We start from the raw sequence: 22575 nt of genomic DNA on the forward strand, positions 1-22575 counted from the left end.
TCAAGGGATGCGTTGAGGAACGCCAGGTACAACAGTATGTTACCTGCATGCAGGGAAATTCACTCTTCCCAGGAGATTCCCCTCATCTCCATCCCCACACCTGATCATCTACCATTATCCACTCTGGTAGAGCTTCTATTGTAAGAGTGAAGACCATCAGCGATAGGGGACATCCTAACCTAGTGCCCCTCTGGATGGGGATGTACCTAGAGAGGGTCCCATTGATTTTTAGTCGAGCTCCGGGGTTAGTGTGTAAGAGTTTTGTTCATTTTATACCTTTGGGTCCAAACCCCATCTTTTCCATGATAGCAAACAAAAAGAGCCATTTAATAGAGTCAAACGCCTTGTAAGAATCCAAAGATGTCACTGCTAGTGGTACTGCTAGCCCCTCTGTCGCACTGATTTTATTATAGAGGCGACAGAGGTTTAGTTTAGTAGGCTTGTGAGGTTTGAATCTGCTCTGGTCCAAATGTACCAAATCTGAGATCACCCCCGTAGTTGGTTTGCTAACACCTTAGCTAGTACTTTGGTGTCTGAATTGAGCAGAGATATTGGGAGGTAGGAGTCCCTATCTTTTTGTGTACCCTCTATAGGGGATGTGTGCTATAGTTGCAGTATGTGAGTCTTTTGAGACTTCTCCCTTACTGTATGCCTCTGCATACATTCTATGCAGCGGCTCCTGTACTCTGCTTGCCATTCATTAAAAAATTTCCTGCCGGGAGCCGCTCAGGCTCGGTGTCTTCCCGGACTGAAGCTGTTTGAGTGGAATTTGCACTTCTTGAGTGGGATACCCTTCCAATGCTGGAGCCCTGTCTTTTCCTCACATCCTGCATGGGCAGTCATGTATAATAGAATTCCTGCATGTAGTCAGCTAGTATTGCAGCTATTTCATTACTCCCTGTGATTTTTGTGCTGTACTAAGCCACAATCACCCTGACATGGTTCCTTTACTTATCTCTACCTCTAAGCCATGCCAGGAGTTTCCCAGCTTTGTCCCCTGCTTCATATATGTGTTTCTGTTTCACCATGTAAGTCCTTTTGACTTCCTCAGTGGCTATCATAGGGAACTCCTCCTTTTTAAGAGCTATATGTGTCTGTATATATATTTTTCTTATTTGAGGGAGAGGGGTACCATCAAATTAGGGGCACAGCGATAGGTTCCAGGTTTGCTCCCTCTTACGCCATGGATTGACTCAATTTTGTTGTGGGGACGATTCATTGATGATGTCATATTGATATGGAGGGGTTTGAATAGTGATTTATTAGAGTACTTTGAATACTTGAATGATAATGACTGCAATGTGAAATTCACTATGTGCCACAACAAAGAGAGAATTGAATTTTTAGATGTTGAATTGTTTAGAATGGGTGATAAAATTCACAGTAGATTGTTTCGGAAACAGACAGCTACTAACTCAATTTTGAGAGCAGACAGTTCGCATCTACCAGCAGCAATTATGGGTATACCGTTTGGCAAAATGATCAGGATCAGAAGGAATTGTAGTTTGGATACTCATTTTGATGAAGAGCTACAACATTTAACACAGAGATTGATTGGAAGGGGCTATTCACAGGATAGTTTGAAAAAGGCAAAAAGCAGGGTACATGCAGTTAAGAGGGAAACAACCTTAATACAGAAAAAACAAAAATCTTACCAGTGAGAGAGTGGCTTTTATCTCAACATATAACACACAGCATAATCATATATAAACAATTCTGCAAAAAATTTGGAGTTTATTTAAAGGTTTACCAGGACTTTTAGATTTGATCTCTGATAAACCTATGGTTACTTTTAGGAGATGTCCTACTATAGGAAATTTGATAACAAGGAACTATCTTGAAGCTTCAAAAATCCAGGACAGAAACTGGCTACCGCCAGCTCCTAAAGGATTTTTTACATGTGGTTCGTGCAACATGTGTGCATTAGGTATGAACCGAATGAAGGAATTCAGCTACAACACTAAGAAAATATATGAGATCAAGGAATTCATTAATTGTAACAGTGTTGGGGTAGTGTATATCATCCTGTGTGAATGCCACAAGATTTATATTGGGAGTACCAAAAGACCTTTAAAATTGAGAATTCAGGAACATAAGAGAGCCATAGTAAATAGGGATTTAAAATCTCCTATTTACCAACACATTAGAGAAAACCATGAAGAACAAACAGGGATTAAGTTCCATGGTATTCAAAGTATAATACCGAGCAGCAGGGGTGGTGTCACAGTATCAGAAGGAAGGTACCACGCACCTGAAACTCTTTGACTTCCACAGGAGCAGCAACCTTCGGAGAACCTGGACCCAAACGTGATGAAACACTTCCCAACTCCCCTGCCCCACTACAGTGAATGAATTCACTCCCAGCAGGGCGGGGGAAGGGGGAAAAGGGGATAACAAGAGAGACTCCACTGCAATGTCTGCTTCCTCGAATTCTATCTAGGGTTGCTCTGACATCTGTAATTACAAATAAACACAATTACTACAGTGTATTACCAAGACTCAAACTGCCACCACCCATGCTCACTACACTTTTACCTTAACTAACAGTGGATTAGCCTCTCTCTGAAATGAAGCTGGAGATATTGTAGATAACGCAGAGCTGAAGAAATAGATGTTTACTTTCTAGGCAGGCAGTTGAAGATAGTTTGTAAGCATAATATATATATATATTTCTACATACATGCAATATCAATTCAAGTACTGTCTCTGCCTAGAGATTTTCATAGCCTTCCTGCGCAGCAAATGTTCTATAGTTCGAGGAAGACTGCTCTGCCCAAGAAGCTCCCAGTCACATCATTGCAAAGTTCAAAGTGACCAGAAGTTATTTATTCAGGAAGAAATTCTCTTGTAGCGCTGCTTGGTTCTTAATTAAAAATGAATTGTAGTAACTGTTAACTCCTGCGCACGGTCTTCCAACTTACTAGGCGAGTATAGACTTGAGTAGACTCACCTATGGCCAGTACAAATAACAGGACTCAAGACACACCACAGAATTGCCTCAAATCTTGCTCTTGAGCACGGGTCTCTGAAGGACTAGAAGCACAGCCCAAAATCTCCTTATCTCCTGGAAGTCAGGCGGTGAAAAATTGCAGAAGAAGGAATTCGCCCCTGAGGAAAAATTTTGCTGTGAGAGGGAAAAACGGGAGACACTACCTCCTCACAAGCAAATTCAGTTGAAGTGCGTCGCGTTAGAGGAACGCGCACACAAACTTGAAAATATTTGCGGAACACTAGACCGCTAACCTACGATATCGCTCCTTGAATAGGCGCCATGATGGAAGGGGTGGAGAGAGCTCTAATCACCATTTAAAGCGTCTCTGGGAAGGGAAACGACGGAGTCTGCTCCATGGGTAACTCAGCTGTTTTCTCCTATAAGCTACGAGTTTGGGAGCAGAGGAGGAGCATAGATTGCCTTTCTTGACAGTACCCCCCACCAAGAATCCTCCCTCTCTCTCAGTAGGTTTATTAGGATGAGTCTTATGAAATTCACGAACCAATTTGGGGGCATGCACATTGCTACTAGGCTCCCATGAATGATCCTCAGGACCAAACCCTTTCCAATCAACCAAATAAAAGATTTTCCCTTTCTTCAATTTAGAGTCAAGGATCCTTTTCACTTCAAATTCCTCTTCGGACAGATCTCAAATGGGATTTGGAGGCAAAACCATTCTTATTCCCACTGGGTTTTGTTTTACCAACGATACATGAAATACTGGATGAATCTTAAAACTGGAAGGAAGCTTAAGTTTGACACTGACTGGGTTCACCATTCTTTCTACCTCATAAGGACCTACAAATCTAGGCTGGAACTTTCGATTTCCCTTGAGGAGCAAATACCGTGTGGACAACCATACCTTGTCTCCTGACTCAAAAATGGGGTTCTTCCTCCTATTTTTGTCTGCCTGTTTCTTGTGTGCTATCTTGGCCCTAATCAAGTTCTGGGTAGCAATCTGATAGGTTTCTTGTAACTTACGCACCTTCTCTTCTACTGCTGGTACCAGACTTTCTGACTTGTTCACCAGGGTATTGGGATGTCTGCCAAGATTTAAAAAGAAGGGGGAAAACCCTGTGGATGAGGGTACAGCATTATTGTATGCAAATTCGGCTGCCCAAATTAACTCTGGCCAATCTCCCTCATGGTCCATCAAGTAGAGGTGCAGATATTGCTCCAGCTCTTGATTGACTCTCTCTGTTTGCCCATCAGTCTGTGGGTGATAGCTGGTGGACAAACGAGAGTCTATCCCCAATTTGCTCAAGAAGGCTCTCCAAAACCGTGAGATAAATTGGGATCCCCTATCCGAGATGACCACCTTGGGAATTCCATGTGCATTAATTATATGTTGAGTGAACAGAGTGACTAGTTGATTAGAATTGGGAAGAGATTTCAATGGGATAAAATGAGCCATCTTGGAGAAATGATCTACAACAACCCAAATAGTGGACAGTCCCTGGCTGGAAGGAAGATCCACAATTAAATCCATTGAGATTGTGTGCCAGGGTGATGGGGCGACGGGCAGAGGTTGGAGCAAACCTTGTGGGGCCTGTCTTAAAGCTTTTCCCTTAACACAAATTGCACAAGATGCCACATACTGTCTCACCTGAGCTTCCAAATCGGACCACCAAAACTTTTTTAAATCAATTCAATGGTCTTAGTTATTCCCTTGTGGCCTGCCAAGGGATCATCATGACAATGCTGCATTACTTCTCTGTGCAGTTTGGCACTAGGAACGAACAAGGCTCCATGATGATAAGGTTTCCCATCTCTTATTTCTCTCCCAGTATCTTCTTTTACCCACTCAGCCAATTCCTCTTGGGACATTGAATTCTGGATCTCTTTTTCAAATTCCGTAAAATGAATGGTACCAATTATCTTTTCTTCAGGAATAATGTGTTCTTCTCTGGAGGTTTTCTGGAGTTCGCTTGCATTCAGCCGAGACAAAGCATCTGCCTTCCCATTTGCTGTTCCCGGTTTATATGTCAAGACAAAGTTGTAGTCTGCAAAGAAAAACGACCATCTCAGTTGTCTAGGCGTGAGGATTCGCGCTGATTTCAGAAACTGTAGATTTCGGTGGTCAGTATAGACCGTGACTTCATGCTTAGCTCCAAGCAAATAATGCCGCCATTCCTGGAAGGCATCCTTCACTGCCAACAACTCCTTATCGGCTATAGAATAGTTGATCTCGGCCGCCAATAGCTTTCGTGACCTATAAGCTACTGGATGAAGTTGGCCAGTATCTTGATGTCTTTGAGACAAGATTCCTCCTATGGCCTGATCGAAGGCGTCCGCCTCCACAAAGAAAGGTTCCTCCACATTTGGATGTAACAAAATCGGAGCAGTGGTAAAAGCTTCTTTCAATGACTGGAAGGCCAACTCCGTTTCTTGGTTCCACACAAAGGGTTCTTTCTTCTTCAAAAGACGAGTAATCGGGCGGACCTTTTCTGAGAAATTGGAGATAAAACGTCTGTAAAAGTTAGCAAAACCAATGAATCTTTGTATCTCTTTGACATTATGCGGGGAGGGCCAATCTCTTATTGCTTTTACTTTTGTATCATCCATTGACACACCATCTGGAGACAGGATGAAACCCAAAAATTCTACTTCGGTGGAATGAAAGACACATTTCTCCAATTTGACGTAAAGCTGATGATCAAGCAACTTCTTCAAAATAGCCCGCACATGCTGAACATGCTCCTCCATGTTGGCCGAGAATACTAGGATGTCATCAATGTACACTACTGCGAAGCGATCGAGAAATTCTCGAAGAATATCATTAACAAAATCCTGAAACGCAGCTGGGGCATTACACAGGCCGAAGGGCATGACCTGGTACTCGAAGAGTCAGAATCGAGTTCGAAAGGCCGTCTTCCACTCATGCCCTTCAGCCATCCTCACCAAATGGTATGCCCCTCGAAGATCCAATTTGGTGTACACTCGAGCATCCTTCACCTGATCCAAGAGTTCTGAGATCAAAGGTAGAGGGTATCACCTGGTTCAATGCGCGATAGTCAATGCACGTTCTAACCTGTCCATCCTTCTTAGGGATAAAAAATAAAGGAGAGGAAGCTGGAGACTGAGAAGGCCGGATAAAACCGTTGGCCAAGTATTGCTCTAGATATTCCTTAAGCTGAACGTTCTCAGCTTCAGAAAGCGCATAAATTCTGCTGCACAGCAGTAGCGAACCAGGTTCTAATTCAAAAGTACAATCGTACTCCCTATCAGGGGGTAATTTCTTGGCCTCTTGCTCATCGAAAACAGCTCTCAAATCTTGATATTCTATTGGAAATGCTGGAACTTCAAAAGCACAAACAGCCAAAGATGGCTCCGCCAAAATAGTAGATTGGGAAGTTTGAGGGTTAGATTCCTTCAAGCGAAAGCAATGTTCGTGACAATAATCTGAGTTCATTTCCATCGTTCTTCTTGCCCAGTCAATCCTAGGATTATGTTTAGTAAGCCATGGAAGACCCAGAATTAGTTGGAACTGCGGGGCATCGATTAAAGCAAACTTCAATATGCTTCTGTGTCGCCCAGGACCATCCAAAATAATTTCTTCGGTATCCCAGGTGATAGGCCCAGAAGAAAGATTTGTTCCGTCTACTGCTCGGACCGGTTCTGGCTTGATCTTACGAACAAATTGTATTCCCAAAGATTTGGCAAATTTTATATCGCAAACTTTTCCAGTAGCGCCTGTGTCAATCATAACTGCAATGTTTTCCACAGACCTTATTCCAAAACTTATCAGACAGGAAATAATCAAATGAGGAGCTGCAGACTGAAGAGTATTAGCGATCAATTGGGAATCTGGAGTCGACTTGTCAGCTGCGCCCACCAGAGCAACTCCTCCTACTGGTGGGGCCTGTCTTTTGGCCCTGTGCTGGTCTTAGGCTTACGTGGACACTCCTTGACAAAGTGCCCGGCTGTTCCACAGTACATACACAATTTCCCATTACGACGCCTCTCCATTTCTTCCTTGGTCAAGGGGCCCCTCACAGACCCTATCTGCATAGGCTCTTCCACTGAAGCAGGCTCAAAGGACTTAGTAGGTTCAGGCCTAGCTCGATCAAATCGCGGTGGGATTGGTCGGACTTGATTGTGACGCTCATTCCTTCTTTCACTTTGCCTCAGATCAATTTGGAGGACAAGATCCATTAACTCTGAAACATCAGTGGGCCTCTTAGGAATTTGCGCTAATCCATCTTTCAATTCATCTTTTAATCCTCGATAAAATATCGCAGCTCTCTTTTCTTTAGGCCACTTTGTTTCCACTATCAGTTTGTTATACTGTGCAATGTAAGCAACCAGTTCCCGATTCCTTTGTTTCAAATCCAAAAGTTCATTATCTGTCAGTTGGGAAACAGTTCTGCGATCAAATATTCGAAGGAATTCTTCCTTGAACTCCTCAAAATTATACAATATAGGATCATTGCAACTTACTAATGGCAAAGACCATGCAGCCGCATCGCCGCTCAGGTAAGACAGTACAAAGGCCACCCTAGATTGATCTTCCTTAAAAACGATGGGCTTACAATGGAAGTGCAAATAGCATTGGGTGAGAAAAATTTGGGCCTTGTGCGGGTCCCCTGCAAATCTTTCTGGAGCTGCCAAAGGTACGGTGGGGGACATTGCATGTATAACTTGGGTGGTCAATTCAGATGTGAAAGGAGAAGGTGAGAATTGGATGGTTTGGGGCCCTTATGCTCAGTGCTAGCACCAGTAACGAATTCTTCCAATCTCTGTCTAAGGAAATTCGCTTCCTGACTAGACTTCCTAACCTCCTCACTAAGCGTCTTATTTGCCTCCATGGTGACATTTAGCTGTTCCTGTATTCCCTCCAACACTAAGGCCAGTGTCTTGACATCCAGTCCCCCCGCCATACTGCCCAGGTGGAAGATTGGTAATGGCACTTCAATCTGTCACAGTATCAGAAGGAAGGTACCACGCACCTGAAACTCTTTGACTTCCACAGGAGCAGCAACCTTCGGAGAACCTGGACCCAAACGTGATGAAAAACTTCCCAACTCCCCTGCCCCACTACAGTGAATGAATTCACTCCCAGCAGGGCGGGGGAAGGGGGAGAAGGGGATAACAAGAGAGACTCCACTGCAATGTCGGCTTCCTCGAATTCTATCTAGGGTTGCTCTGACATCTGTAATTACAAATAAACACAATTACTACAGTGTATTACCAAGACTCAAACTGCCATCACCCATGCTCACTACACTTTTACCTTAACTAGCAGTGGATTAGCCTCTCTCTGAAATGAAGCTGGAGATATTGTAGATAACACAGAGCTGAAGAAATAGATGTATACTTTCTAGGCAGGCAGTTGAAGATAGTTGGTAAGCATAATATATATATATATTTCTACATACATGCAATATCAATTCAAGTACTGTCTCTGCCTAGAGATTTTCATAGCCTTCCTGCGCAGCAAATGTTCTATAGTTCGAGGAAGACTGCTCTGCCCAAGAAGCTCCCAGTCACATCATTGCAAAGTTCAAAGTGACCAGAAGTTATTTATTCAGGAAGAAATTCTCTTGTAGCGCTGCTTGGTTCTTAATTAAAAATGAATTGTAGCAACTGTTAACTCCTGCGCACGGTCTTCCAACTTACTAGGCGAGTATAGACTTGAGTAGACTCACCTATGGCCAGTACAAATAACAGGACTCAAGACACACCACAGAATTGCCTCAAATCTTGCTCTTGAGCACGGGTCTCTGAAGGACTAGAAGCACAGCCAAAAATCTCCTTATCTCCTGGAAGTCAGGCGGCGAAAAATTGCAGAAGGAATTCGCCCCTGAGGAAAAATTTTGCTGTGAGAGGGAAAAACGGGAGACACTACCTCCTCACAAGCAAATTCAGTTGAAGTGTGTCGTGTTAGAGGAACGCACGCACAAACTTGAAAATATTTGCGGAACACTAGACCGCTAACCTACGATATCGCTCCTTGAATAGGCGCCATGATGGAAGGGGTGGAGGGAGCTCTAATCACCATTTAAAGCGTCTCTGGGAAGGGAAACGACGGAGTCTGCTCCATGGGTAACTCAGCTGTTTTCTCCTATAAGCTACGAGTTTGGGAGCAGAGGAGGAGCATAGATTGCCTTTCCTGACAGGTGGAGACTGGGAACTCTATTTGCGGCAACAAGAAGCAAGATGGATTAGCAAATGTAGAGCTGCAACTAAGGGGTTAAACAGTGATACTGAGCTACATTATTTACTGTAAACTAAGTTTAGGTAAATCAGGGAAGTTAATGGATGTGACCAATACTTAGTACATAATGTGTGTTGCATATTGACTGAACTAATCAATGAGATAAGGCTACTCGAGGATCACCATAGTGTTTTTCTTGTAGTGAATAGATAGTGTCATATAATAATACTCTACAAGTATTGTTTAATTTAAGAGGATATGAACGTAACTCTATCAGATATTAACATAGTTCTAATATAGTGCAAATGGTTTCAAATGGAATAAGAGTGAGAAATTTCCAAGTTGTGGTGCTGATGAAATAGTTTAAAACAATCATGCAGAATTATGGTAAAATTTATCAAAAAAGTAAATAATCTGGAATACATTTTATGATTGGTCACGAGCAGAGTCGCGTGGTATTACACTAAGGGATTTATGAAGTAAAGACAGAGATCGCAGTTTCTGCTATTTATTAACAACGGGAATAGTACAATGATTTGATATGAATAATCGGGTCGGAGCTATGTAATGTAAAGTAAGGGAATACTTCTATAGCGCGGCTGCCACCCAACGGGTATCCTGGCGCTGAGATTACCAAAAAACACTGTATGTAACTGGGCTTAAAGAATAGGACTGGAATTAATCTCTGGGAAAAAGTTTTGTTTTCAATTCCTTCCTAAAGCGGGAGTGTATCCATTCGTCTGAGCTCTATTGGCAGAGTGTTCCAGAGTCGGGAGGCTGCAAAACTAAATGATATGCCCCCTTGTCGAACTTTATTGAGATGTGGGACACATATCAGGCTGGCTGAGGAGGAACGTAGGCTTTTTACTGGGGAATACCATAGAAATTTCCTCTGTAGGGTTTTAGGTCCCATTTTATGTACTGCCCTCTAGACGATACAGGTTGCCTTGAACTGAACTCGCTGTACAATGGGCAGCCAATGGAGATCTTTCAAGGCAAGCAAGGACGATGCTCTTCGTTGTCCGTTCAATGCACGTTTAGCTGCAATAATCTGTATCCTTTGCAGTTTTTTTAGCAAAGAAGTTGGGGCTCCTAGGAGAAGGGCATTGCAGTAGTCTATGGGTATTGGGCAATAATCAAAAGCACCAATGCGATTAAGGTGAATAGTGGATAACACCATATTGGGAGTGGAATATAGAAAGTGACAAAGTAGGTTGAGCGGAAAGGAATTACATTAGTAAGATAGCATTGCATTGGGCAATTAATTGATATCGCAGTTTCGGCGATCTTACCAATAGCGGGAATAATAGAATGCCTAAAAAATGGGGAGTGGAATAATGAAAGTGACATGACATGTTAAGCAGAAAGCAAATACATCGGCGAGACAGCATTGCATTGGGTAATGTATAGAAATCACAGTGTCGGCGATCTTAACGATAGTGGTAGTAGTATAAATGCCTAAAAATGAATTATCGAGTCTGACTAATCAGTATAAGACATTAAAGAAACGTACCAATGAAATTCGAGTAAACAAGCGGGGAACACATCTCCACATCAGTACATTAAGCAAGACTTCACTGAGTGGGGCAGACAGCGTGTTGAGAAAAAAAAGTGATTGGTTTACATACTGCGGACCAGAGAGGGAGCAGGTGAGAGTAGCAGTTGATTGTTTGTAGGAGGATTAGGGACTTTGGATGTTGATGTATCTAAATGAACGAAAGTGATTGGTGGAAAGTACCGACGGACCACATAGGGAACCGAGGGGTGGCACCTAATAGACATATTCACAGTAGAATCGACGGGATTGGTGAAATGGCATTATAGATAGAGGAGTCCTATTGGTTGACATTGGGTTGAAATTCTGGAAATCGGGCAAGGAGGAACATGGCGATATTGATCTAATGGGCAGTCGAGAGGAAAGATGCACGGGACATTTTGAACAGTGAGAATATAATGCACGGGCGTTTTGAATTAGATTACGAAAGTAATGGAGGAATTATGTTTATTTAGAATTGGGTTTTATTTACTTTGCAGTGGAAATTGGAGGAATTATTGGTGTTAAGATACATAATCACCTAGGAACGAGTCAGTGTTTATATTGTGGAAAATAAGGTGAAATCAACGACAACAAGTGAAAAGGTATGTGGGAGTCGCCGTATAGTCTCAGCTAGACATAAATAGAACATAATCCCAAGCTTTTTTATTAATGGGTACAAAAGTTGTGGCGGGATAATAGAAGCAATAAGACAGGAAACAGGGGTTTTTGATAACTATAATGTTTGAACTAATTAGGTCGGTAAACAAGAAAAACCAAAGCTACTCGATTGATAGGTATAAAAGTCTTTTCTGATGACAGAAGCAACAGATAGCCAACAAGATGATTGTTATTGGAGATGAAACTAGGGGCTGAATACCAATTGACATATGGAAATTGTCCTCTAAGTGGAAAGTATTGAGTGTTTGCTGAGATCATGAGGAATCATAGGATTGCTTAGAAACATACTAAGGGGATAACATATCTAATTTCAGTGATCAGAGGACTACACCCGCCATCAAATCATGAATAAGGCTCAACTACCAGGCTACAGATATTGAACTGGATAATTAATTGGTATGTAGATTGACTCTACTCTAGATAATTGAGCATATAACATATGCATTAATCGATATGCAAGGACATTTCCTAGGACATTTCTCTAATCAGACATGATTTAAATATGGCTATTTAAATTATTATTTGACATGCAGGGAGGTTCCCTAGGATATGGGGTTGCGAATTCAGTTCATTTTGTTGAGGGACTTAACCTCAGGAATGTATTTGTACTAATAGCTACAATGATCAGTTTTTCTGTAGCAGTGTTGCCATCCTGATTTGTTAAAATAAATTAATTATGTGGTAGAATGGAGATAGGCAGGCCAATTAGAGATTAATGGTAAAGTGCCATTGTTGTTGAAAAGTTCATATGAAAAACATAAGGATAAGTGAATTTTTATTTAGTTTTTTCACAGCCCTGATGAAGACCTTTACAAGCACGAAACGCGTAGGCTGTGGCTGTTAAGAATTGATGACTGTAAACAAATATTTGGAGTTATCAAGAAATTTATGAAGCAATGGAAATGATGAACATTTTTCAAGATAATTGATGGAACTGAAAATCGAATGAACTTTTATGAATAAAGAAGTTTCCGAACTTGGAAAGCAATTTGAAATAATTGGTCTGTGGACTGTATTTGATTGGAATAATGTGTAATAATTGATGGAAAATTATGATGAAATTAACGCTCCTTGCATTGTATACATTAGAAAGCCTTATGTTGATCCCTTTTCAGAAGCCAGTTACAGAACTATCTCTCTCCAATCTTTAAAGAGGCTATTCTTTTATAGATTCTCATTCTTCTCCTCTGATGTCTCGAAACAATAAAAGAACTCCAGACAACTGTGATGCCATTGTCAGACATATTCAGTAGATATTGGGGGTTTCTTCGCTGCCTCCTTCTGATTGCCAAAATCATTTGGCTGTCTTTCAATATTTTGTGTCCACTCCATCTTCGGTTATCTCATTCTGACCCTCCCCAGACTATGATGAAGAAGAGAACAGGTTTCGGGGGAATTCTTCAATAATCAGAGCATAAGAGAAACACAATAAGTAGTTACATGGAGTAATTTCTTATCTCTTCTCAGACCTCCTGATCAGGGCCAGCTGTTAACAGTGGAGAATAGTTTTGTTTTAGAGTCAAAACAACCAGAAAGGTCGTCAGTTTCTCATTTCATGGTTAGAATATGTCATTGGGTGAAAGGAGATTTAGAGTTAACTCAGTCATTGGTTTTGGATCATAAGTTAGCAGATCCATCTATTCTTACAGCAGTTTTAACTGAGGATTATACCTGAGTGAAATGTAAATTATGCTGGTGTAATTCACTTAATTTTGAAAATGTAGCGTTACTATTGTGCTACAAAATTACTGAAATTATGGCATCATGTCATCTTGCTTAACTACGCACCACTGACAACAACATTTTAAAATGAGTGCTCAGCAATAACACAAAACGCCAATTGTTGCTCACCAAAGTTGTGTTTTTCAAGCAATGTTTTCTGCGATATGCATCCTCAATAATTTATTCATGTGAGGATGCTTTTGTACTAAAATATAGAGCTAAATGATGAATTAGCATTTTGTATTTGGCATATTTTCACATAATTTCCCCAATATTTTGTATGATTACTCACAATCATATTACACAAATTGGCACGCCTACTAAAGATAGGATGTTATTGGATGTTGTAAATAAGGAAGCATAAGCTGCACTGAAAAGGGCATATGTATGTCTCAGCTTATTTATGAGGGTATAAATCTACCCATTTTATTTCTCATTTATGCCACCTATTAGTTGTGAATTTTCAACTCCTTGCCTTCTATATCCAACAAGGTGGATTGTACACGATCATTGGCACAAATTAAGGTCCCAGCTACATTTTCAACTGAGTTTAACTTTAACAGTTTAATAGCCTCAGCTATGCCTTGGGCAGCTTACTGGCAGCTAGGTGTCAAATGCTAGGTGGGTGCTGAACAAAAATCAGGTCTTTTGAGAATGTCTTTTGCAGACAGTAGACTTGTGCAAAGGAGTTGGAAAGGATTTCTTTCAAATCTTTTAAGAACTAGAAGCATGCAGTCTTAGTCTGGAGAGAGAGAGAGAGAGAGAGAGAGAGAGAGAGAGAGAGAGAGAGAGAGAGAGACCACACCGGTTGGGTAGAAAATCTCAGATTAGGCCACCATATAGTTTGTAGGTTCAAGCCACCTTCAAATGTGTTTGTCTGGAGTTTCCGCAACAAGATCTTTACTCTCTTATTGTTCCAAATAAAAATTTCTAATATTGCATTAGCAGAAATATGAAAGGATGTACAAAGGTTGACTGGGAACATGCTTAAGAAAAAATATTTTGCGGTGTAAGCATCATCTTAACTATTTGGATGTATCCCCACTATGTGATAAATTAAGGCAACCATTTCTGACTTAGGGGCAGATTTACAAGCCCTGTGTGACACTTTTGCGACACAGTGGCGGCGTAAACAATGCGCCACATTGCGGCCCATTTACAGCGTGATGCATCTATGGAGATGCGTCACGTTGTTAAACCCTACGTCACATTATACCTGCGTCAGGTATATTGTATGGGGGGTGGGTGTTCCCATGCAAAAGGCCATGTAGAACTGATGCAGTGAAATTTACAACATTTAACTGTGTCACTCTATGTCTTAACTGCGTCAAAATCCCTACGCCTGCTCCGACCAGGAATAAGGGATGACACAAGGCTTTTTAAATGGGACTCACCTATCTTTTGTGGCACATGGATGGAGTTGATTCACTTTCATGAGCAACTCAAGCAATGCGTCACTTTTGAGTCAAATCTGTCAATCCATGCACCATGGTGCACCGTATTGTAAATACAGCACATTTATGGTGGCATAAGGGTTTCGTATGGAGGCGCAGGGAAACTGAGGCATCTGTACAGATGCGTCAGTGTCTTGTAAATCTGCTTCTTCGTGTTTTTTATCTTGGTTAATAGAGTCTCCTCTATATGTATCCTGGTGGCTTCTACCGAGTCTGCAAATTCAATACACAGATATTTCAACCATTTCAGATTAGTGTTGGTGGCTATGGATGGTAGACAAAGCATATTCAAGGTTGTTTAAGAAGTATCCAGAGACTGAGGCACATATGGAGATATTAAGAACTTCTGGGACTGCCATATTCGCCTTAGCCAAACAAATGAAGCCATCATCTGCATATGCCACCAACGTTTGAGGCCCCCTCTTGAAGGGAATTCCCTTTATGTTTCCATTGATCCTAATAAAGTGGATAATCAACTTCAGCTACATGTTGGCTTTGTGGCCACCCTTCAGGTGACCCTGATCATTTACTATTCTACTATAAATTTGAGCAACCTCTCTGGAGGGACATTGGGGAGACTCTGAGCAATATTTTTGATACTACACTGATCCTAAATCACTTAATAGTTACACTAGGGATAATGGCAGCATGTTCAGAATTTCTTTTTTAGATGTCTTGATTGATAGACTACTCTTTATGGGTATAAAGAGCATACTTTCCAACATCTCACATCATCCATGGCGGGCCTGGATATGTTTTATCAGAAGTGCTGAAAACAGCCTGCACAGTGGTGATTTTAATAACCAATCATCACGCTTACTGTGGATAAAACTGGACTTGTACCTACAAAACATTAATCCCCCTTGAGCTAAGCCTGTATTTGATGTGTTCACTTATATAAAAGTTTTCAGCACTGTGGGGCCGATTCACAGAAGTAATCTGAGATAAAATCCTAAACATACTACTTTTGGTATTCACAGAAGGCATTTAGTAATAGTAAGGTTAGGACTTCTAACTTTACTACTACTAAACTGAGACAAAATCCTAACTTTACGACTTTCGGTATTCACAAAAGGCATTTAGTAGTAGTAAAGTTAGGAGGAGTCCTAACTTTACTACTACTAAATGCCTTCTGTGAATGCCAAAAGTAGTAAGTTTAGGATTTTATCTCAGTTTAGTAGTAATACATTTAGGAGTCCTAACTTTACCACTACTAAATGCTTTCTGTGAATACCAAAAGTAGTAACTTTAGGATTTTATCTCAGATTAGTTCTGTGAATCTGTCCCTATGTCTTTCTAATTCTTCCTTTTGTCCTCTCTCCTTTTCCTCCATTCTCTTACTTTCTATTTTATACTTTCTCGTTTTTACTTCAACTTCTGGGGCTGTAACATATATTCTCATTGGTTTTGTTTTGATGAGATAAATTTAGTTGGACATGTCCTTTTTTACTGATAGATTGATTTTCTCTTTGTATATTGCATTATGCAAATCAGCTCTAATTGTGTGATCGGTTTGCATTGGTCATGTTTCTCAATATTACTGTAATCCCTGTTGATGAATCTCTCCAATGAAAAAAAAACGTATTAAATTGATAAAAGAACTAGAAGCATGCTTTTGTCATAGATCTATTTAATAAATAAGGATAAATGATCATATGAGAGATTACAGTTTAGAAAATATGAACATGTATTTAACTGTACTCGTTTTGAGACTAAAAATTAAAATGCAATCTCTCTCATCATGGACCAGATCTGGAGGGCAACCAATAGAATCAGTGTTCCTTACAATTTGGCAGTTGGGGCAATTACGTCTACAACAGAATGTTTGGAAAACAACAGAATCAGACAAATAGATGTTAGGTAACACAATAGATTATTTCAAGACCTTCAGAGTCTGGCCGTATTATGACCCCATTGCACAAAACAATGTCAGTTCGCTTGTCAAGAGGGAAGCAATTGTGTTGGTTCCACCACAAGAGAAGGGCTAGATTGGTACTCAAGATTATTTCTAGTCAAGAAGGCAACAGGCGAGTCAGGTGTCAGCCAAGGAGTGTTTGTACATACAAGTGAATATAGTGAGTATAATGTCCATCAGAAGGAAAAGAGGGTAAACAAGGATATTAGATTAAAACCCATTCTTTACATTCCTTTTTGTCCTTTATGTAGACTCCCTTTTAGTCATTCAAGGGGCTTAGCTGCATTTGGGTCCTTCATATTCTTCAGTATTGATCTCCATCATCAAGGCACTTGGTGGTTGCTCTTCCAGCAAGAAGAAAGACACAAGCACAACTTCATTGATTGTGCAAACCAACGTGGAAGATGGGATGGCCTTGGGTATCCAGTCAGTACTCTTAATGACCAATACCAGCAGAATGAGATTGCAAGCAACATTAGGCAAGGGTCATTTATTGATTCAAGAGATGGGCCATTCAGCTAATTTGAGGAAAATGCTTACTGTATGGATGGACCTTCAATAGTTTCCCCAAAACTTCTGGGTGTGAATGTGGTGCTTCAAGCAGACAACAGTGTTAAAAAATTATATGTGAACTCCTAGCTCTGGAAAGGGTCCTGGAGGTTGAATCTCTCAAGAAATCAGTCTTTCATGAGCAGAGGAACATGTTTTCTACAAGGCACTATATCTGAGGGGAAGTAATTTGTCAAGGCAGATCACAGGAGTTTACACTGAACTGGAGAGCATTTCAGGAAATTGACTCCGTTTTTGGCATATTCTACTATTCTTGTTGCCAATCCCCACACTCTTCTACCTCTGTTTTTAGCTTCTCTGAAAGTGAGCCATCAAGTGGGCCCTGAGAAAAAAGGGGGGTAAAAAAAAGTGTGTTTCCGATGATAATTCACATAAGGATTTTAAACATAACTACAGCCCAAACCACTGGACGGAATTTGACACCAAATTTAGCAGCAAGGTCGCTCTTGATCCAGAAAGAGCCCTTTTTTTGTTGTTTGGTGTAAATCAGTTCAGTAGTTTTCAAGATATGTAATGAAAAACAAATTTGCATATCTAGATGCGCGAATACTTCGCAAATATGACGATCTCATGCAGAGAGCTATTTTGGGACTCAGTCTCAGCTGAGTCCCAAAACAAAACGTACAAATAAAGGAAAGGGGCCAGGGTACCAATACCCTGACCCCTAGACCTTGTGCTGGGGTCCCCCAGGGACCCCACCTGGGCATAAAAGCATTTTTTAAAAAAATGTTGCTGCAAAATCACGAGGATTCGCAATTTCACAGCAAAAAAACCCAAAAAACTATTGCCGTCTTCCGCTCTTATTAACACTTTAGCCCCAAGGTGCGACAGGTCTTGGGGCATGCCTAAAAATAAGGACGTGGCGCACACAGCTCTCCTCCTGTGGCTCTTTTGAGCCCCGGGGACCATCACCTCCCCGGGGTAGTATATAAATAATTGAGGCGGGTCGAGCAGACCCCCCCCTCCTGCTTGTAAGCCACCACCTTCCTGGGGCATTATTACAAAATTGGAGGAGGGCCGTATGGAGCCCCCTTCTGAACTTACAGAAGCCCTCACCACGTCCCTAGGGCTTTAAACCAAAATTGGTGGGGGGCCACACAAACTCCCCCTCCTTGCCCCAATAGGGCCCCAGAGACCACCACCTCTCTAGGGGCAGAAATAGAAACTAAAGAGAGAGGGTGGGTCACACGCCCCCCCCGAGACAACTACCTCCCCGGGGCAGGCCCTTGAAAAAGAACAGAGGGGGGCAGCACGGCCCCCTCATGGAGCCATTAATTTGAAGCTTACCGCAGTCCCCAATGTTGCAGACTGGTTTCCCTGGGTGGGCTCCAGGGCACCCAACGTGAAGAGGCCGGGTCCTGGGGGATGGGGTCCCCGAGGCCAAAATGGCCCAGGAGGGGGGCCATAGCCCCCCTCCCCCATTAAGTTTTGGCCAGGCCCTGGGGGAACGGGCTCCTGGGGGCTGAAATCTCTCCTTGGGGAGGGGGCCATGGTCTCCCTCCCCCATTAAGTTTTGGTGGGACATTCTGGTCCTGATGCTCATTTCACAGAAATTAAACCACAACTGGAGGCATTTACAGATACAAATGATCCTAACTTTCTGGGCTTGTAGAATGGCATAGCAAGTGTGTTTTCTCAGCAATACCACAGTGAAAAATTATCTTAATTTCTTGGTGAAGTTGAATGCATCGTTGATCTATCAGAGTGCAATCTGTAGTGACTGTGACTAGTGGGTTCTTTCTTGGCCTGACCTGGTAAGAGCAGAGTCCATGGTTCTCCCTTTAAATGACTATGAGAATACAAATGTGCAAAATCACCTGATTCTCTGCCCGTTTGGCCCGCCCAGTTCACCTTAGTAGTATGCAGTGATCTTCCTGCCTTTTGCCATGATGATGGGCAGCTTGCCAAAAGGCCCCCAGTGCGTTTCCCGCTAATTTTGGTGACTCGTTCTTGATGCCAAAGAATATGAAGACATCGCCACCAAACAAAGAAGCCCTTAATTACTACCCTACGAGGTAGCACTTACTAATTAAGCAGTAAAAAGTACTCCTGTTGGGTGGACTTTTTCTGCAAAACTGTGGACTCTTGTTCAATAAAGGGGCAGGTGAGGTTCTGTTCTGACCCCCATCACTCAGAGCTACTGACACATCCCCACTGACAGTCACACACCCACCGACACATCCATTAAGTCCCTCTCATATACACTCACAGACCCACACAGCCACTCACACACCCATTTAACCACTCACACACCTACTCACACACCCAGAAAACTCTTCACACACCCACTCACACCCATACAGCCACTTGTACACCCACTTACAGATCCATACAGCTGCTTACACACCCACTCACAAATCTATTCAGCCAATCACACACCCACTCGCAAAGGTTACAGATTATAGTTGGGAAATATAATTTAAAAAACCTTCAAAATTCACTGAAAAAAAACAAAGCTTACAGGGACGTTATAGTTAGGTAATAGATTTGAAAACACCTTTGAAATTTGCTGCAAAAACCAAAGGTTACAGGGATGGTATAGTTAGGCTCAGATTTCACTAGGACTTATGACATATGAAATATTACTTCACTCATGACATGGGAGGAGACAATGGGTTCTCCTGCTCTGTAAAATACTGATAGCTCAGGAATGGATTTTTCCTTTAGTTCCATGTTCTCTACGTCATCCTCCTCTAGCCTGTGCCTCTTACCAGCACCTGAGGGTGTGAGTTTTGAGGTTGAGGAGGAAGGTCTTAGGGATCTGGGGTTATCATTGTCAGTTTCCTTTTTCATTCATGCGTAACAACTTTTACTTGGAAATCATATGACAGTCACTGGTCTTCTTTTTGTAACTGGTGTCATCTTAATAATATTTCCTCAATTGAATTGTAACCCAGAATCCAATTTACAAATTTTGCATGATGGTTTTGATGAGGGTTTATCTGTAGCTACAGTATGGTTATATTGGTCAGTAATTTACATACCCCTTGAAGAGATTTTTTGAAAGTGCAAAACTTGAGCCTTTAGTACCTCCGTTTTTCTGTGGTTTCACTCTTATGCAACCTAAAGTGGGCAATTTGGTTCTTCCTTGGGATCTCCCTTTGGATTTGTGATTTTCAGTTTGAACCATCAGAAGATGTTTTTGACACTCAATCTTTTCCTTCTAGAAGCCATAACCACAACAAGACTTTTGGGTGAACTGGGATCCCTGTAGTGTGGTCCTCCATATTTGAATATTTTTGACAGCAGAACAGTGTTACATATAGAACAAGGCTTTATTCCAAAAGTACATTCATCTTTCCATATTGACCAAGAAATAATTTATCCAGACCTCTGTTTTAATCTCTCTAATGATGAAGAGTCATAATTAAACTTGATAAATGTACAGTGAGCAGGTAAACTTTATCCCCACATTACACTGGAATATAGTCATTGTGAGTATGTGTGAAGCAACTTCGGTACGGCCAACCAAGGTTACAAATCTACTAATGCAGCTCAGGGAAGATGAATAAAAACATTTTTGTGTACGCTCAAGCAGGTCTAGAAATCCCCGGATGAGTTCCGATTTAAGATTATTTATTGGATGTGATAAATACCAATACTTATGCGAAGATCTTGTAATTTAGGCTCAAGTTTCAAGTGCGGCATTGCAACCTGTGTGCAGCAATTTTTGCGTTGAGGGCTTTTAGCTTTTTCACTGCTTATTGTATTAATGTATTAAAGTGTCAAAAAAGCTAAGCAATATTGTCACACAATATATTGCAGAATTTGCCTCTAATACATAATTTAGTCACCTGTGCCACATAATTTGGTCTTTTACTTTGGCATTATTGTTGTGGCCATGATTATCAGATAGTTGATAAATTACTGCTCCAGTTTATTGAATACGGTGCTTAGACTACATTTAAATCCTGTGCAGCTACTACATTTTATAGCCTCACATAACATGAAAATAAAATGAGAGCTTCATAGTATCAAGCCTAGGCTTATTTTCAGTTTTAAAATTCCTAGGAACTGAACATCGTTTGACAAGTATTGAGGACTTTTTGGCCCCTCACATGCTAACTAAATTACTGTTGAAGATGCTTCTGCCAAAGGTTGCATCAGCTCTGAAGAGCAACTGGGGGCTTATTTATCAGAGTCTTGCTCCGCCAGGGGCAAGCCTCCGGGGGCACCTCCCGGGACGCTCCCGTGACGCAAGTCTCTCAATCATATCTATGAGGTGACGCAAAGCCACTCTGCGTTGCTTTGCATGGCCTCTTAGTTATGGAGTATGACCAAGCCGCTCAAGTCGCTGCCCTGCCTTACTCTGGGTTTTCCCAGCAACAACCATGGATTTTGATGCTGTTCAAAATTTGCCAAATCACATAAAGCTGGGGCAGCGCCAAAACCTAACGCCTGTCCAGAGCAGGCATAACGAGAAGAAATATTTTATTTCTCCTCGTTTCTTCACATAGAAAGAGGAAAACGCCTCTCTGGATTGTTTCTGTGCAGGAAGGTGCCCCTTCCTGCACAAAAACAATCCTGCTTGCAACGGAGGCACCCTTGTACCATTTTGCAACGGTGCCTACGTTGGTGCTAGGCAGCAATTGTGCACCAGCACAGGGGGTAAGGACAGGACTGCACCGTATTTCATAAATACAGTGCATTCCATTCCTTTCACATTGTTGTAGGAGAGAACAACAAGAAGACTTACGGAGCAACCCTACGCCAATTCTTTGTAAGTGAGGCCCTGGGTTTCTGAGATTACTAACCAAATCTGTATTTGTGATCAGCTTGTCTTGGAGACAATCACAAATGTTATGTTTTGCCTGCTATTTATGATAGGAACTGAGCGTAAACTATATTTAAAATATTATTAAGACAATTGGGTTTTAGCCGATATCGATCAGCCTTCTTGTATTTTAAAGCTTTCTTGATATGAACGTTCGTTATGTATGGGAAAAAATGATTTCCTTAGACACTAAGAGACTATTCAAAACGGTACATTTTATCAAAATCTTATGTTTGCAACCAAATTTCACTTCTTTCATGCATGCCAGGAATTCACTGCTACAACTGTGGTGAAATCTGCACTCATAAACCTCGCTACATGGATGAGAAGAGGGCATTACATTCTAAGGTTAGTTTCCCATGGAAGCTTCAGGACACCCACTTTCATGTACATTTACGGCCATCCTCAACAAACTCTCCAAACAAATGATCAGATAGTTACTCCTTTTATAGGCTTGGAAGGGGGAACAGATCATCCCCAGACCTGTGGGGACGCAGGGAAAGAGCTTTCTTCATAAAAATGTGCATTTGCAGGGGAGACTCCATTCCTCTTGTATGAAGTTCTCCACTTTTCAGAACTCTGCAGAGTTCTCCACAATGGAGAACTCTGCTCAAGGAGAATGAGATTTGGGGGAAATGTCACAGGACATTCCAAGAAGTATGCCTAGAAACTGACATCTGGCACTTGTATTCAATTGCACTTCTCGGTTGTTGGTGAACAGCAAATAGACATTCAGGTGGAGATGTAAATCTCCACTTGGAGGTTTATGGATTTTT

The 22575-nt window shown here is 41.6% G+C and overlaps 1 protein-coding gene across 1 annotated transcript in view; it reads left to right on the plus strand.

The window, feature by feature from the left end:
• Positions 1–22575, plus strand: part of LOC146797873 (caM kinase-like vesicle-associated protein) — a 592979-nt gene that overhangs the window by 291001 nt on the left and 279403 nt on the right. The gene's annotated exons all lie outside the window — the stretch shown is intronic.

Source organism: Triturus cristatus, chromosome 9 (assembly GCF_964204655.1).
Source record: "Triturus cristatus chromosome 9, aTriCri1.1, whole genome shotgun sequence".
Lineage (NCBI taxonomy): Eukaryota > Metazoa > Chordata > Amphibia > Caudata > Salamandridae > Triturus > Triturus cristatus.